The 16,366-nt window shown below is 38.5% G+C and overlaps 1 long non-coding RNA gene across 2 annotated transcripts; it reads right to left on the bottom strand.

The window, feature by feature from the left end:
* Positions 1-201: 201 nt before the first annotated feature.
* On the bottom strand, positions 202-13,629 carry LOC110696898. Of its 2 annotated transcripts, none has more exons than XR_002506411.1 (4): positions 13,364-13,629; positions 10,806-10,946; positions 1,660-1,785; positions 202-490 (listed from the first exon to the last, which is right to left on the bottom strand). It is a non-coding gene; the product is annotated as an uncharacterized LOC110696898 (long non-coding RNA). The 2 variants fall into 2 exon arrangements; XR_002506412.1 differs by having other exon boundaries at positions 12,404-13,629.
* Positions 13,630-16,366: the final 2,737 nt, after the last annotated feature.

Below are 16,366 nucleotides of genomic sequence, written 5' to 3' on the forward strand. Positions count from 1 at the left end.
AAAACCGGTGCAAAAAACCCCACTTTAGGCACCGGTTCTTTCTCTGAACCGGTGCCAAAAGGCTCAAAAAAAATTTTAAAAAAACTTTTGGCAGTGGTTCTAGTAAAACCGGTGCCAAAAATACCCCAAAAAAATATTTTTTTTTTTTTTTTTACATTTTTTCACTTAAATTGATATAGAAACATTAACATATATATAAAGTTACATATTTTCATTAAAAAAGGCTTTAATATTACAATTTTCGTCCAAAAAAAAATAAATAATCTAGACTTATCCATGATCGACCTTTCTTGCATTTCATTTAACTAGATGTACTGGTCTTGTGCTGGTGGCTGCTCTGCTGGCTGTGGCTGTGTTTCTGCTCTGTTCAAGCTGGCTGGGTGATTGGTTTTGCTTCTGTTCAGGCAGGCTGTTGTCTTGTGCTGGTGGCTGCTCTTCCTTCAAAATTTGTTGCTCTTCCTTTGCTGTGCTTAAGCACTCAACAGTTTTGCTAAAGGCAAGACGTACACAAAAAAAAATTAACAAACTGAGTAAATACATGAACAATAATCAAAGATCAAATCCAATAGTCTGATCAATAAATGGAGATCAGTATTAACAGTTGTGTTTCAAAACTCCTGTGCATTACAAATGACAGTATGGAGATAGCCTTTTGGAAAGGAAATGAGATTTGCATAGTACATGAGAACAGTTCACAAGTCAAATCTTACTCGAGTATATTAGCAGTACGGAATTTACACATTATTTATTCTAAATTCCAGAACATTGGTAGGCATGACGATTGCTGGTCCAAGCCAAGCAAACTAGCCTCCGGGTACGGGGAGCATAGCCTATCTAACCAAGAGTAATACTACCCTCCTTACGACGGCAGAAACCTGTGAACATCAGTACACAGCACCAGGACTTGCAAGTTTCAGCAAATTATTCATACACATCACCTAAGTTTTGCCTAAGTTCTAGCTGATTCATTACATATCCAATGAACCTGCCAAATCTTAGATATCGGAGATCAAGCTGTTCACACTATCAACAAACTGCTGACCCAAATGCTCTCAACTGTCAGCAGTGCATGCATAATCAGCTAATCTTCAATGAACAAACAAGCCGCTATCCAAACATACTCCAAAGCAAGTTAGAATGAGTATGCCAAAACTTCAATTAAATAAAAGTTAAATAGGTGACATTAAAAATAAAACTCAAGGTGTTCTACGAAATGATTCACATTTGCACTATATCAGTTGCCCTACATAGTAACTACAAAATAAACCTCTTCCATAAAATGAGTCTTGTAATAATAGCTTCACGACTCACCCAAGGAAAGAAGACAGTAAACAGTAACACCATTTTTCAACTTCGAATAGATTGCTAATAAACATTTAACTTAGAATTAGTCATATACCTAAACAAAATAGCCCAAACAATCTCATCCAGTTATTACATGCACATCCGATTGATGCTCTGCCAATTTTACTAAAATTGAATTAATTCTTAAAAAATTGACATAGGGTTGGATAGTTTTCAGTCCGTAGTAGAAAAGAAATCCACCCATAATGAATGTCTACCAAGATCTTAAGAGATAACTACGTATGCATGGTAATCCAAGCATAATCAGCACTTTGGTTTCAACATTTCTAAAAGTGGGTTTTAATAAAATTATACCTTTGCTATCTTATAGAAAGTGTATATATCTTCAACATATTCAACCACAGCTAACTCATTATCAACATCAGATGCATCAATGTCAGCTACTTGTTCCTTTGGCTTGTTAGTCAGACCACAAGCAGCCTATAATCCCACCAAAAACAGCTTATTCAGAATCCAATGTAACAATATTTTTACAAATATATCATTCAAAGCAAAGTCTCAAATGTCAGCAAATTAGTCCAAAAATATACCTTGCTCCTAGCAGTTAGCAAAGTCTCAAATGCGCTTCCACCTTTTCTTTTATAAAGCAACTTAAACAATCTAGGGAAACAAGAGCCAAATGGATAATAACCTAAACTACCTATGAGTTTATGCCTGATTTGGTGTATATAAATGGAAGATTATGTTCTTGTATTGTTAGAGATTCATTGAAAGGAAAGAGCGCAGGACCAAAATTGCAGCGGCAATTTCTAATATGGTACTTCACTACTTCCTATATTACTTCAGTATCTATAGAAAATTGAGCACTAAGAACAAAGATTTTAGGAGCACAAAAAAAACACCAGTTCTGGCAGAACAGAGGGCAGGGATATCTTGATCTTTTTACCAGATCAGACCAAGCAATTGGCGTAAAATAGGAACATATGATCGATTACAACGTATTAAAAATTGAAAACCTAATTTGCTTCATATTATCTATTCTGAGTTCAATAGTATAGTTGACAAGCGCACTTTAGGGCGCGCTTTAGAGCATATTTTAGGATGATTTTGGATGTATTTGGGGCCGTTTTGGCCGATTATTACCTTGTTATGCTTACGTTCCCCATATTACGTGCTTCACGGGTTTTCGGTTTGTTTTTTATGTGTTTTCAAGTAATATCAACCGAGTTTAATCGGATCCTGAGCCCTTGATGCGTAACCGAGCTAGCCTTGACCGAAGTCCGAGGAGTTAAGGAAGTTCAAGTGCCGTGCATTGATTACATAGCACAGGCAGCACGGCCGTGTTACCATAGGCACACCCGTGCTGGCCTATAAGCAAGCAACCCCAGGCAAGGCAGCACGGCCGTGCAAGCCAATAGCACGGCCGTGTCAGTATCCACGCACCAGCACGGCCGTGCAGGCCATTAGCACGGCCGTGCCAGATGTTGCCCGTGCCCGTGTCAGCTTCAGTATGAGCCCCGTGCTGGAGCATATTCAGCACGGCGGTGTCATTTTTAGCACGGCCGTGCCAGGAAGCTGCACGGCCGTGCCATATATAGCACGGCCGTGCCAAATTGAAGAAGAAATCCGGTTTACCTACTGACAAGCTAGCACGGCCGTGCCAAATTCAGCACGGCCGTGCTGATCTAGGGTTAACTGCGCGCTTGACTTCTCCGAATTAGAAGACGTATATAAGGCCCGACTTTAAGAGGATTCCAGAGACAGTTTTTTAGAGATAGTTTTGAGAGCCTTTGTAGAGAGGTATTGGAGAACGTTCTTATTATTAGAGATTCATTAGTTTTCTTAGAGATATTTCTAGAGATTTTAGTTTTCTTGGATTGATTTGAAGCAAGATTTGCGAAGATTCTTTGTATTATTCATTGACGACGGATATCAAAGTTCTGAACTTTTCCATTGATTCGCATCAATACAATTGGTATTATTCATTCTTGTTTATTAATCAAGCTTTATTATTCCTTAATCAGAATTCATGTTTATATCTATTATGCTTTTGGAATTCATTATTGCTTTGATTATGAATATGTGTGAGTAGTCTCCTAGCTAGGGTTTCGGGATGAAACCCGGCCTAGGTAATCTATGTAATTGAGGGTTGATTTTGATAAACGGATTGTGATTAAATTGATTATATGCGATTGCATGTTAATTCATTATAATAGGAGTAGCTAACCTAGAATCTTGAATTTGATTGCATGATATTCTTGATTTGAACAAGAGATTGTGAATTGAGTATTTCATTATTGAATGTGGTTTGATTATGTATCGAGTAATGTTAAGTGCATGAGAAATCCAAGCTTAGTATTGCCCGTTGTCTTCCTATCACATGATATTGATCAGACTTATAGTCTTTGCATATCCCGTTTGTCTCTGTGATTCCTTGTTGCTTAGTTACCAATGGTTAGGCGGATTCCCGTTCTCCCTAGTGTCTTAGTTTATTGATTTATTCCATCTTATTAGTAGTATTTTAGAACACCATTTTCCATTGATTTCGAACTAGCTTAGGTTTAAGATTGATTTGCAATTACTCTCGTTCCTCGTGGACCGAACCTTTATTTGCCATTGTACTTGGTTATAGGGTGTTCGTATAAGTATTGTTTGATTGAGAGTTAGATTGTAGCGACCGATTTAACCCTTGTCAAAATGGCGCCGTTGCCGGGGAACGGTGTTTGTTAATTGCTTTTTGATTTCTTGAGTCTAGTTCATCATAAAAAAAGCACAAAAAGATTTTTCCCTTTTGGCTACACTTGTAGCCCTGATATTTAATTGGTTTGGTTAGTGTGTATGCGCAGGTCTAAACAGAGAGAATTAATACCCTTCGATCCAGAAATCGAAAGAACTTTGAAGAGCAATCGTAAATCTCGATTGACGTCATCAAACTCTCAAGGAAAGGAACACAACACACAACAGGTTCCAATGGAAGACATACCGCGCCAACCCAATCGGCCAGCACCACGACCCCTTAAGGAGTTGGGAACTCCTGGGGCGTATAGAGCTTCAAGTGGGATTGCTCCACCCACTACTGAGGCCAATGATTTCGAGATCCGGCCGGCTATGATCACCCTCATCGAGAGAAGGCAGTTTAGTGGTGCCAAGCATGAGAGCCCTTTGGCTCATTTGAACGAATTTGAGAAGTACAGCAATACCATCAAGGTTAATGGGGTGAATCAAGAGTTCGTGAGATTGAAGCTTTTCCCCTTTTCACTTATTGGGAGAGCTCTCGAATGGTTAGAGAAGGAGGTGAAGCCGAACTCTCTACACACTTGGGATGATGTCACGACAGCATTCTTGGGAAGATTTTATTCCCAAAAGAAGACGGCCGATGCTAGAGCTTTGATCCAGGGATTTCGGCAAAGGAGTGGGGAGTCAATCTACGAAGCATGGGAAAGGTACAAGGAGTATCAAAGAGAGTGCCCACACCACGGAATCCCAACATATCAAGTTTTACAGATTTTCTATGGAGGATTGAGTCCTCAAGGGAAGACCAGTTTGGATGCGGGAGCAGGTGGCCCCATTATGAACAAAACCGAAGAAGTCATTGATATCATAGAAGATGTGGTACGACACCACATGGATTGGCAAGATGGAGAGCGAGAGGCCACGAGCAAGAGTGGAGGAGCGGTATATTCGGTAGACCATCTTAATGCAATCGGGAATTTGACATTGCAAATTGTAAATCTAGGTAAGGAAATGTCAATTATCAAAGAGAAGCTCAACGCTCCACCGCATCAAAATCTTCCATCCTATTCTAAGGGAGCAGGTATGCACTCTAACTCTAATAATATGCCTGCTGGATGTATATTCTGTGAAAACTGTGGGTCTTATGACCATGATACCTCTGCCTGTAACGTAGATTCCCAATTTCAATCCAACTATAATGATGGTAATGAGTGTGATAATGAACAAGTCAATGCCTTGTCTTATGATAATAGACCTAGGAATGACAATAACAGATATTATTACCTAATCAAAGAGGGAACAATTATAATCAACAGGGTAATAATTCTGACTACCAACAGCAAAACCAGTGGGGAAACAGGAACCAAAGGGACCAAAATCCCCAAGGGTCTTATAATCAACATGGTAATTTTGGTAATCAGAATAATTACCAACAAAATGCAGGTAATCAAGGGCAATACAATCAGAACATGAATGCCAATAACAGGGGAAATTGGAATAACAATGGTAACAGGAACAACTTCCAAAATCAAAATCCCCAACAGTCTAATGCGCGTGGCTCCCGAGCCTCTAATGACAACTACAATGCTCAAGGACCATCGCAAAGGACTAGTTTGGAGGAGATGATGGAAGCACAGACCAAAATGTTCAACACTTTCATGGCCACCAGTGACAAAAAGTTTAATGAAGTGATGACACATAATAAAATGCTTGAAACCCAGATTTCTCAGTTGGCTAGTGCTATAAAAGATGGGGTTGGAGTTTCAAAACTACCGCCTCAAGGTATTGCCCTAAAAACTCTGTAAATGCTATCACCACTAGGAGTGGAAAGACATTGAGGGGGAGCGATGAAGTAGTACCCCCTAGGAGTCAACCTGTGACTCCACCTATCACTGATAATGTTGTAGGAAGTGAGGATGAGAGGACCAGAGAAAAAGATAAAATTAATGAGGTCCCAAAGGAACAGGTGGGAGCACAAACCAATGAACCCGACCTATTACATAGACTCCCCTACCCCCAAAAATATGTGAGACATAAGCTAGATGCCCAATTCGGGAAGTTTTTAGAGACCTTGAGAGAAGTCCACCTTTCTATACCATTCACTGATGCTATCAAGCAAATGCCTAACTATGCTAGGTTTTTAAAAGATATATTGAGTGGTAGAAGAAACTGTGAAGGGGTAGAAACTGTTAACCTCACTGAACACTGTAGTGCTATAATAATGAACAAAATGCCTCCTAAGTTAGGAGATCCGGGTAGCTTTTCAATCCCTTGTGCTATAAACAAAATGAATATTGATAATGCTTTGTGTGATCTTGGAGCTAGTGTTAGTCTCATGCCATATTCTGTTTATCAACGATTAAATATAGGAGAACTTCTTCCCACTAACATATCCCTTCAATTAGCCGATCGATCGATCAAATTTCCAAAGGGTAAAGTGGAAGATGTTCCCCTAAGGGTGGGGAAGTTTGTCATACCTGTTGACTTTGTGGTCCTAGATATGGATGAGGATTTTCATATACCTATAATTCTAGGACGTCCTTTTCTAGCTACTTCGGGGGCCCTTATTGATGTAAAGGGTGCCAAGATTTCATTGAAAGTAGGAAAGGAGGTTTTAGATTTTGATTTAAATAAAACTATGAAATATCCTTGTTCTAATTTTGATAATTGCATGATGGTTGACACTGTTGATTCCATTGTCTCTGATATGCGTAACGAATTATTCTATACTAATCATGATTTTGAGTTGAATGAGAACAAGGAAAACAGGGACATGGAGGAGCAATTTCTAGATGCATTAGATGTGGCCACTGCAAAGGAGGCTAATGAAGCACCAAAGGTAAATCTTAAACCCCTTCCAACACATCAAGGAAGGGTTTCCCCTGTGTTTGTAGTACCTAAGAAAGGGGCGGTGACTATTGTCAAGAATAAGAATGGTGAGCTTATCTCCACTGCAAAGGCAAGTATTGATTATGGGTAACCTGTAATCCATGTGTTGCGTCAAGCTAATGACGTTAAAGAAGCGCTTCCGGGAGGCAACCCGAGACCCAGTCAATGAGGTACTTTTCTCTTTCCCTTTTTGCCTTCTAGGTAGTCTCTCGATGCCTTGACATTGAGGACAATGTCTATACTAGCTTGGGGGGGGGTGAATGGTTTCCTTGTTGATTTTCCTGGTTTCCTTGTTGATTTTCCCTTGTTTTTCTTCATATTCCTATAAAAAAAAAAAAAAACGAGTTTCTTTTGGTTTTGTTTTGGTTTGTTTCTATCTAACCTGTGCAGATATGAAGACTCATGGAGGTAGCATTAGGAGCTTCGCCGCATCTCATGTTGTCTTAGTGTGTTTTCAAGAAGCATTTGGTGAAATCTTTCCCTTTTTCCTTTAGTTTTTTTGTTTTTGTGTGCAATATAGGAAAAGCTTCTGTTATGAGAATGTGTAGTCTAGTTTATATGATTTGCCTCATAGTCTTTTCCTATATTTTTGGATCGTGATAAACTTGTCTAATTGCATAAACTTTTGGAATAATGCTCATATTTGGATTCGAAACGTGAATGAATGTGTGTGGAATATCTATTTCTACTTAAGCCAGTGATGAATACACAGTTTGAGTCTATTGTTGATCAATGTAGACGAGTCTAGGCGAAGGTAGTTGGTTAAAACACTTTTGTCATGTGAAACTCTATGCCTTTGGGCTGTGGTAAGATGGAGTCGCTTCCCATTTGTGGATTTGATCCCCTTAATTGGTAGTTGCTTTGTTTTTTAATCCCGTGAGGTTTTATTGTTCTAGCCTTCATCATTCTTCTTGAGTGGCATATTTGGATCCTTGATTACGCATGTTTCGATCTTTGTGTTGACTTGTAGCTCCCAAGACCGACTTGACACTTTTAAGGGAGGAAGAGGGCACCTTTTTCATTTTTCTTATTCTTGTTCCTTTTGTTTTGTTACAAATTAATTTTCTTTTTACATCATCTTACTTGCTAACCATGTTGAGCCTTTAATTCCATTCTTGGTTACCCATGTTACAAACCCGATGGCCGATGTTTTACCAACCCTTAGTTGTGAAGCGTTTACCTCGCAAGGTTTGTTTGAGCTTATTGTGTATAAATCAAGAATAATGATCGATAGTTGGTTTGAGCAAGTTTGAAAGTGAGCTTAATTGTAAAGATGTAATATGAAAATTTGTTTTTGAAAAAAAAAAAAAAAAAAAAAAAAAGAAAAGAAAATAAAAAAATAAAAAAAAAAAAAAAAGAGAAAAGCCGTCCGAATTGTGAAAAAGGCGAGGACATATGAATAAAAGCTTTGAAGTTTGAAAAAGGTGATTTGAGTGTGTATAACATAGAGAGTTTGGGATGTGTAAAAGTGTGATCAATGTTTATTGTGGAATGTGAATTGCATCTTTTGAACTATTGTTTTTGAGAATTGTGATTCTTGCGCTTCATTTAGGAATTAACCCCATTTTTTAAATTGTTTTCACCTACCTTACCCATTGCCAATACATTACAACCCTTTAAGACCCTTAGACTTTAGAGGTGTTCGGTTCTCAAACGGTGGAGGGAGATACCTTTCAACCCTATGGAAAGATTATGCGTAATCGAGATGTCGGGATACCTTTGTTATTTCCTCAAAATATCACTTTTTCCGGTTCCTTCGAGGAATCACGAGGGGCCAATTAGGGTGGTGATTTGAAGCAAAAGGGGAGGACGTGGCCGGTTTGGTTGGGTTTAGAGGGAAGCATGATTTCTTTGTTCTCTATGCTTGGTTTAGGTCTTGTTCGCATTTGATCAACGATATCTTGGATTGTGTGTCTCGTTGCTTGTTTGAGTGAGTTTTCATTCCGTGCATGGTTGTTCTAAGTAGGATCCATTGATTTCATTCTGTGCTTAATTTGATTTGTTCGCAATGGCATAGTTTATTTGATCTTGTGTGCGTTTCCCTTGGTTTTTGCTCGAGGACTAGCAAAAGTGTAGCTTGGGGGGTTTTGACAAGCGCACTTTAGGGCGCGCTTTAGAGCATATTTTAGGATGATTTTGGATGTATTTGGGGCCGTTTTGGCCGATTATTACCTTGTTATGCTTACGTTCCCCATATTACGTGCTTCACGGGTTTTCGGTTTGTTTTTTATGTGTTTTTCAGGTAATATCAACCGAGTTTAATCGGATCCTGAGCCCTTGATGCGTAACCGAGCTAGCCTTGACCGAAGTCCGAGGAGTTAAGGAAGTTCAAGTGTCGTGCATTGATTACATAGCACAGGCAGCACGGCCGTGTTACCATAGGCACACCCGTGCTGGCCTATAAGCAAGCAACCCCAGGCAAGGCAGCACGGCCGTGCAAGCCAATAGCACGGCCGTGTCAGTATCCACGCACCAGCACGGCCGTGCAGGCCATTAGCACGGCCGTGCCAGATGTTGCCCGTGCCCGTGTCAGCTTCAGTATGAGCCCCGTGCTGGAGCATATTCAGCACGGCGGTGTCATTTTTAGCACGGCCGTGCCAGGAAGCTGCACGGCCGTGCCATATATAGCACGGCCGTGCCAAATTGAAGAAGAAATCCGGTTTACCTACTGACAAGCTAGCACGGCCGTGCCAAATTCAGCACGGCCGTGCTGATCTAGGGTTAACTGCGCGCTTGACTTCTCCGAATTAGAAGACGTATATAAGGCCCGACTTTAAGAGGATTCCAGAGACAGTTTTTTAGAGATAGTTTTGAGAGCCTTTGTAGAGAGGTATTGGAGAACGTTCTTATTATTAGAGATTCATTAGTTTTCTTAGAGATATTTCTAGAGATTTTAGTTTTCTTGGATTGATTTGAAGCAAGATTTGCGAAGATTCTTTGTATTATTCATTGACGACGGATATCAAAGTTCTGAACTTTTCCATTGATTCGCATCAATACAATTGGTATTATTCATTCTTGTTTATTAATCAAGCTTTATTATTCCTTAATCAGAATTCATGTTTATATCTATTATGCTTTTGGAATTCATTATTGCTTTGATTATGAATATGTGTGAGTAGTCTCCTAGCTAGGGTTTCGGGATGAAACCCGGCCTAGGTAATCTATGTAATTGAGGGTTGATTTTGATAAACGGATTGTGATTAAATTGATTATATGCGATTGCATGTTAATTCATTATAATAGGAGTAGCTAACCTAGAATCTTGAATTTGATTGCATGATATTCTTGATTTGAATAAGAGATTGTGAATTGAGTATTTCATTATTGAATGTGGTTTGATTATGTATCGAGTAATGTTAAGTGCATGAGAAATCCAAGCTTAGTATTGCCCGTTGTCTTCCTATCACATGATATTGATCAGACTTATAGTCTTTGCATATCCCGTTTGTCTCTGTGATTCCTTGTTGCTTAGTTACCAATGGTTAGGCGGATTCCCGTTCTCCCTAGTGTCTTAGTTTATTGATTTATTCCATCTTATTAGTAGTATTTTAGAACACCATTTTCCATTGATTTCGAACTAGCTTAGGTTTAAGATTGATTTGCAATTACTCTCGTTCCTCGTGGACCGAACCTTTATTTGCCATTGTACTTGGTTATAGGGTGTTCGTATAAGTATTGTTTGATTGAGAGTTAGATTGTAGCGACCGATTTAACCCTTGTCAATAGTATTCGTAGTCCCTCTACTATTTTATGAAACTTCTTTATAATCAAAGTGGATTTAGAAGCACCTCACGAACTTACGTAAAAAGCATATATTGGGGAAAAAGATACATAATTGTAATAATTACATGCTATGACTATTCTTAAGCGTTTACCTTCAGCAGCAGCAGCAGGAGTTCTGACAGCAGACTCAACTCTTTTACCAAACAAGCAAGGGAAACAAGGCATACTATGTAACCACCACGAAAAGATTCCCTTATAAACCAAAAGTTGTTAATCCAAAATTACCAAAACACCTGAAAAATAGAATTTTGCTCAAACATTAACTAAATACCACAAGCTGGAAAATAATAAATACGGAGTAAATAACAGTACAGATTTATAATCAATAAAAAATTTGATTAAAATTCATTGCGAAGTTTAACTAGATTGCTATGCTAAAAAAGCAATAATGACAGTTTTGGAAGACATTAAGATTCAGCTTCAATGATTCATGAAAATAGTAGGTGGTCTTATATGAATATTGTACATAGTTATCACGTTCATATGACTGCAAATAACTTTTATCAATGTTTAAGCTATGCGTGACACTAGGGTGAGATGAGTTCTCAAGAAACATCAGTTCTCAGCAGGCATTTGCATTAAACTGCGCATAATACCTAGAAGAAAAATCATTCAAACTGCTGCCTTAAACCGTTAAACACACAGAACAGCGAACAAGTCACAAGCGTAGACCAAAGTTCTAAAGCGTGAAAAATAAGAACCTGAAGTTTCGTGCACTTAATAAGCAATTCAAATTACTACTTAAGCACACTTAGAAATGAACAAGTCGTATATGAAAACCAGAAACCCTAAAATTGAATCTAAGAACCTACTTTCTCAACTAATTCAAAAAAACAAATTGGACTAACAAATTCCCTTCTCAATCTTCTACATTCTACACATATTAATCATATTACAAACTACAAAAATTCATCATATAGCAAACTACACAAATCTATACATGTAATTTAGATGAAATGAGATAGCTCAAAATTAAATAAACCCCTCAAAATAACAAGTAATTTAGAATTGTATGAGATGGCTCAAAATATTTTAACCCCTCAAAATTTCTGCAAAACTTGAAAAATCTAGCTTTAAATAATTTAAACCCCTCAAAGTTTCTGCAAAACATGAAAAATCTAGCTCTAAATAATTTAAACCACTCAAATTTTCTGCAAAACTTGTAAAATTTAGCTCTAAATAATTTAAAACCCTCAAAAATTCAGCAAAACTTGAAGAATCTTGCTCTAAATAATTTGAACCCCTCAAATTCTGCACAACTTGAAGAATCTAGCTCTAAATAATACTAAACCCCTCAAAATTTCTGCACAACCGAAGAATCTGGATTTTAGTTCACCTTTTTTATTACTAAAACAATCTCAAACAAGATATAGCTTTAACCAGAATTCAGCAGAAGTTAAAACTCTTAAATGAGTTAAATATCAAACAATCATTTGAAGCGACCAAACCCCCCAAAACAAAACTATCACATATAAAAGCAACACAACCCCAAAATTGAAAATACAACCCAATCCAATGTGGCATAAAGCATCAATCCATCATCAACATAACTCATCTCAGGACGTCAACTAGTTTAGTTAGTTACGTAATACCTGAGATCAAATCTCGTCTATATCATCGCCCTTCTAATCATAACTTTACACTCTAAAAACTACACAAACATATTTGAAACCAAAATCATAGAACTTACTTTGAGTGCTTGAATTGAGAATGAAAGCTGTACAGTTTCTTTGTACAAAAAAAGGGAGAGAAGAGAAGAGTCTGCAAAGTGTTTCCGTACAAATTAAGGCTGTAAAATTGTAAACTAGGGAGTAATTAGTGGACCAAAGAAATTTTAACTTAAAAGGAAATTTTGAAAAAAAAACACGGCAAATATGAAAAGAAAACTAAAAAAATGCAAAGTAATAATGGTCAACGGAAGAATGCCTGAAATTCAATGTCTGCTCATCAGAGTAGGAGAAAGTATGGAAGACAAGTGTGATTAAAATATATGTTTCTTTTCAACAAATTGACCAGGCTGTTGACCAGCTAATAAGGTGTGGCTTTGCTTTAAGTCGTTAACCAGAATAATGTGTTTTTTGTCATTCATTGTTCTAAAACCCAGAAATGGAAACCAAAATCTAACCCTAACAACCCCACAGATTGCATCAAACTCAGCATAAATTGAAGCATTTCAAGCTCAATGATCAACAAAATTCAACACTTACACACATTATAACAAAAAATCAAAACCAACCCATTAAACAAAACCCATAATTCAAACAAACCCAGAAATTTATAACCAATTGCACAAATAATTAACCAACATTAAATTCATAACCCTAACCCAAAACTCGCTCAGAAATTTCAAGAAGCCGATCAGGTGGCTTCCAATAGAAGAATTGACGAAACAGCGCCATGGGATGGCGTTTCCCCCAAAATCGGATCCAAAACGATTAATTCCAATGATCCAATCGATTGCAATCCAGCTAAATATATACCCGGAATTAAATAATCAAACCCCTCTTCAAAATTTATCAAATTTGCTACTTATTTTGTTCGACAAAAAATAGAAATAAAACCAAAACCCTAAAATTACGAAATTGAAAACCAAATCAACGACAAACCCTAAATTGCGAAGGAATTCAATAGATTAAGAAGACCACATGACCTCAAAGCTGCTTCAATGGATGTGAGAAAGCTCGGAATCGGCTTCGATGGAGAATATAGAGCACGAGTTCAATGGAGGCCAGAGATATGGAGAGAGAAGGAGGTGCTGCTTCAATGGAGTGAGAAAGCTCGTAAACCACTTCAATGGAGAAGGTGAAAATTCGAGATGGTGGAAGTAAGAGAATTGAAGGCAAAACCTAGAGCTAGGGAAAATAGAAGATCAGATGGAAAAAACGGGGGGAAAGAAAGAAAGAAAGAAAAGCAGGAGCCCGGTTTTTTTTAATAAGTTGGCACCGGATTGAACCGGTGCTAATTAAATGATTGGCACCGGTTTTGGTTGGAACCGGTGCCAACACTGATTTTTCCAATCCCGCCCATTTCTTTTGGCACCGGTTTTCAAGAACCGGTGCTAAAAGGGGGGTGCCTATTTCATTTTTTCTACTACTGTTAGAGTGTCTTTTTCATGTGGGGCCTTGATCATTTTAGCAGAAACTTCCCTCCACCTGTTGTAGAATTCGATGAAGCCTTCATTGTCTTTTTGCTTAAGGATTTTGAGCTCTCTATAGTCAGTCTCTACATGTATGTTGCACTTGTACCTGTCAATGAAAGCATGCGTATACTATCCCAAGTAGCCATTTTCTCAGAGTCCATGGAAAAGAACCATTATTGACATACGGGTTCCAAGGAAACGGAGAAAAGTGAGGGGAAAGCTTTCTTATCAACCCCCTTGATTCCCATGATTGTCTCAAAAGCTCTCAGGTGAAAGTAGGGATTATCTATGGGCTTGAACTTAGGGATGTCATTGGCTGAGAACTTGTGCGGAAGAAGTTCTTTATCTAATGAGATTCCCTTGGTACTCATATCAAGATACTTTTGACTATTGGAAACTTAACTTAGCGTCTGTTCAATGCGCTTGATTGTCTCAGGTGGTACTTGTTTATTAGGGTCCTCAGCCTTCTCCACTCGAGTGCTAAGTCCTTTGATCATTTCAACAAGACCATCCATGGTCTTTTGGAGTTTGTCGACATCTTCTTGTTTAGCTGCTGCCATTGATTTCTTCGTTCTTCGAACTGGGCTCTGAAAAAGGAGTACTTGTGTGAAGGTGTTATCTGGAATTAAGCGTCCTTCTTTCCTTGACCAAACGCTGTGGAAAGGGAAACCATGGACACTCATTGTCAATCACATGAGTCGAAATCAATTCAACATACATAGATGGGAAAGATCATAGTGTATGAGGGGAATGATATGTATGGGGAAGCATGAGAGAAGAAAGTACGTGAAAAGTGTTTATGAAGGAAAGTTTAAGGTGTGTAATGTATGGAGGTGATATAGAAGGGGAAGAGTGTATATGTGGAAAGATATGGAAAAATCCAGGAATAGGATGGACCCTCAACTCCAATGACAGAAAGGACGACTCATGCATGGACCTAAGACATGGTCATGGTGTGAAGAAGGGATGCACAATGTGTGTGCAAAGACTAGTGAGTGTAAGTGATATATTAAAGACTCCTTTCATGACCATGTGACTAGACATGTGGTTAGACTCAGACAAGACCAAGAAAAGACCGTGTTTATACATTAAACTGGTTAATCGTGATAGTAAGACTCGACGCGAAGACTCGGAAAGAAACAACTAAACTATTGCATAGTGATGGAACCATCGCGAGACGCTGGCACCATCGCGGCGCGACAAGACTATCACGTCGGGATGGATACCGACGTCTTGCACCGCATAAAAGAATAACGCGCCAATCCTGGATCGTCATTGTAATCTGTTTTCGATGATTCTTTCAAAGGTTTAAGCCTATAGTCTGCTAGGTCGAGTATATTTAGACTTTATAGGTTCATATTAATTAACCAACTTAATTAAGCAAAATCCTTTGAATTAGAATATACAAGTTATATGTATAAGAAGCAAGTCAAGACATTAAGTCAAAACAAAGCGTTGGTTCATTAAGACTTTATTTACAAGAAACAAGTTAACACAAAAGATTAGTGTAATCACAAACAAGGTATGCACAAGTAGTTAAGTAGTCACAATATGATGCAATGAGTTTGCCACCTAACCATGGCTCTAGTTCTCTAAGGTCGAGGATTATGGTGTCCAAGAAGGTCCATGGTTAAGAGTCTGAATGCATCGCGCAGAAGCCTTACCTTAAAAGGGTTGGCAGTCTTGGCACAATGGATGGAACCCCGCAAGTTAAACTCGCTTCCATGGTTTGGTGAATTCACTAACTCGGATGCACCCATTGTTGCACGGAGTGTTCATTAGGGTGGATGGAGCGTGAATTCCCAAGGGCTAACACCATATATATAGAACATATATGGGTTCAGAAAAGTCAAAAAAACTTAATCAGGAAGTAGAATCGTCGAGACAGTACTAGAATCGGGCAAAACAAGAAGACAGAACCCTGGAGTAATGTCGCCAGATCACATCGCTGGAAGGTAGAAACTATCGCGCAGCGATAGCTCCATCGCTGAGCGATGGAATTATCGTCGGGCGATGGTTTCAAACGTCCTGTGATGGTTCTGACGCGCTGCGGCAGTTTCTATGTTCGATTTTTTTTCTGATTTTTCGTAGCGTCGTCTTTTCGATTCTAGTTGTGAAAGATATTTCCGGCTTTTCCTACGTGTATATATCCTATGTTTTTATGCATTATGTATGGTCTTTCCAATGCTAACCTTTTTATGCTTATGCCACAATAATGTTAATCAAAATTACGCACAATTAATATCTAGAATCTTCCAAGTCTCATCCACTCATTCTAAATCGATTGCCAAAATAAATTTTAAGAATCAAATCTAGAAATCCTTCCCCAGTGGAGTCGCCAAAAACTGTAGGGAATTTTTCAAACTCAACTTTGAGCCCCATTGTGGTTCTTGCTTTTAGGTATGGCGGCGCTCCAAGGGAAAGAAGCTAGAGATAAAAGAGTCGCCAACAAGATTTAGGAACTTGTAAATCGTTCACGGGTGTGAAGGTTACAATCCATTCACGATCACGGAG

Source organism: Chenopodium quinoa, unplaced genomic scaffold (assembly GCF_001683475.1).
Source record: "Chenopodium quinoa cultivar QQ74 unplaced genomic scaffold, ASM168347v1, whole genome shotgun sequence".
Lineage (NCBI taxonomy): Eukaryota > Viridiplantae > Streptophyta > Magnoliopsida > Caryophyllales > Amaranthaceae > Chenopodium > Chenopodium quinoa.